Source organism: Nipponia nippon, unplaced genomic scaffold, assembly GCF_047370975.1.
Source record: "Nipponia nippon isolate SJK-2023a ecotype South Korea unplaced genomic scaffold, ASM4737097v1 scaffold_11, whole genome shotgun sequence".
NCBI lineage: Eukaryota > Metazoa > Chordata > Aves > Pelecaniformes > Threskiornithidae > Nipponia > Nipponia nippon.
Genome location: NW_028262302.1, coordinates 18,462,025 through 18,464,936, shown reverse-complemented (window position 1 = coordinate 18,464,936; position 2,912 = coordinate 18,462,025).

Sequence of the window (2,912 nt, the reverse complement as noted above, 5' to 3'; positions counted from 1 at the left end):
CTTTGGTTCTTTAAAGTTTAATGTTTTACTCAGATGCTTCCTTGTGCTAAATCTAGCTTGCAAGAGGGTGGGGGCTCTGGCTTTTGCCTGAAGAAGCTTGTTCCCCACCTGCCTTCCACACACCACCAGGAAGGCCAGTGCCTTGCTCTGGCTTTGAGCATGTCATTCAGTTCATTGAAGTGAAGAAGGGATGTTGCCTGAGCTCGCTTTTTCCAAATTGATCTTTTCACTGAGTACCTCACTTAAAGATATTATAGGTACTAAGAAAACAATCCTGCTTTTAGAGCCAGAGAGGCAGCAGCAGTCTTGGACCCTTCCTATTATGCATTTATTTGGCTTAAGCAGCGCTGATCAGCACCAAGGCTGTACAACTGCAGAAGACAAGTCTAGGGTCCGTATGGAGTCACGTCAGAATCAAGTACCAGGTCTGCGAACAGCACTGTTCGTACCTCCATCAGAATAATGCTTGGCTCTAAGACGCACAAGTTTAGCAAAAAGCTTTGTAGGATGTAGTTTTTTGTTTTTAGACAATGCAACTAGTCCAAAGAACATCAACGTTCCAAATAAAAAGCAGGAAGAGCAGGACAATGTGTATTATGAACTATGAAGAAGACCTCTCATTGCTGGTGAGAGGTTATTTCAGGTACTGGCTCCACTACTTCAGCTTCTTAAAGGGTAGATACGCATGACCGAATGAAACCCTGTCAAGCCTCAGTTTGCTAGATCAGGAAAGGGAGAGGCCACCGCTTCAACTAGCCATGACCAGGGGCAGTTCCAGTGAAGTACCTTTTGTTCTCTCAGCAGGAGCAACAACATTGAACTATGGCACAGAAAAATACTTGGAATAAGCAAGCAGTGTCTCCTTAAAAGAGAGTAACATCATTAAAACAGAAAGGGTTACACAATGGTTTACTTGCAGTGTTTACTAAAACATTCTCTCCAGAAATTCATCCATCTGGACTTAAAAGAAATATCAATAGCAGACACTGGAGGCTACTCAACAAGCCTAAGAGGAGGGTAAAAGCCAGCTTTCAACCTAGTCCGATGTTACTGGCTTGAAATCCGTGCAACTCCTAACTATTAAATCAAGCTAGACAACAGCCTCAGCCCTTTATAAACATGATTCAGTCCCTTGCTGCTAGATTTTTTTGATGTGTCAGCTAATTTAGCCAACTCAGAACTGTATTCTGCCTCCCCAGATCCTCCTTCCCGCAAGCATCATCAAGCTTCGAGACACCGGGTAGGAGATGCTCTATTAATACCCCAACAGCTGAAGGGAATAAGAAGGTAAAACTCACTGAAAGTAAAACTCACCTACTACGTATCAAGTCCCCGTGCTCTACTCTTTCTTATGACCCACCCTGCTACTGGACGGGTCATACCAGTGTTACAGGTTGCAGCCACAAACACACTCAATTAGGACAAGAGGAAAACAAGCACCTAGGTACAACCTTTCCAAGTTTTAAGGAAATTATTAGAGTAAAACTACTGAGGTGAAATTCAGTTCATTTATCATGTCTGCAACCATAACATGATATTATTCGTATTTTTGGGGGGGGGGCTCTCTTCCTTGCTTTCCTCCGCATATAACTTTTTTACAGTTCACAGGAAAAGTAGGAAGACATTCAAGGGATGAAAACCTGTACGTTGCAGGTGCAGGACAGGTAGCATACTGGGAAAGTTACTAAGACACAAGTATAAAAAGTTGACCTTGCAGAGAACGGATGTTTGTTCTTTGAAATTAAATATATTTACTATTATGCTGGAAAACAGGTGTTAACAGCTGTTGTTAGCCAGACTTTTGATCTGTGGGTAGTTAAAGAACAACTTAAAGCTCAAAAGTGTGCCAAACATCATTAGATTAGCAGAAGGTGCAATTAAACCCCTCTTCTGCCAGAAAAACAGCCCGAGAAGACAGAAGCTTACCCAAGGCAACATGCCATATCAAACACCACAGCCACGGAGACAGATGAAGGATCTAAGGGACCATATGGCTCTGGAAGGCACAGCAAGACAGTAGGGAACCAGAGAACTTGCTGGGCCAAACCTAGTGGCGATAGGCTTTGAAATCAGGAGGAAGCAAACCACTTTCATCTTCCCAGTGCAACTGTTTCGCAATTTTTGTACTAGTGTTGTCCTTGCTAATTACAAAAATGGTTCTCACTAATAGAAGAAAAAATATTAGTGACATAATATGCACAATAATACATATGATATACAGTACAAGCTTGCCTACTTACAGTTTATTATCAGTTTTAACTGATTTGACCTAGAATGCGATTTTAAGCTATACAATTTCATCAATAAATAAATAAATTGAAAGCAAGCAAGGCAAGGTCTGCAGTGAAAAATAACACACTATACATTGATATAATTGGAAGAAAAGCAAGTTCTAATGTCCACAAAACATTCTTCAGGTCTATAAAACTTTACATCCAACAGTTAAATTGCTTCTCGGTATCATTCACTATTATTACTTACACTTCATTATCACTGCTCGCTCTTACTGAAAGAAACCTTCCACATTTTTCACTAACAGTAAGATAGAGTTGTACCATTTCAACCATATTAATGTGTCAATCGATATAAATACTAAAATAATAATGAAGCTTGACCTCATGGTCTGCACTGTTTGCTAAGTAAGTCAAAATAGGAAGAATTGTTCCTAGAGTAATTTATTTGACTTGGCTAGACTAAAGTTGGTATGAAAGAAAATTAGTATTCCTTTTTTTTTTTTTTGAACGTGATCTAGTTGTCTTAATCATAGATTTATCCTATAGATCAGGTATACTCAAGTGTTGCAATCAACCAGGCCACATACCCTCTTCCTTGTGCACTGATGTATTTTCACTTAAGGAAGAATCTACATCAGGTAAATTTCAAACAGGCGAGTAATGAAGTTCAAGCTTTGT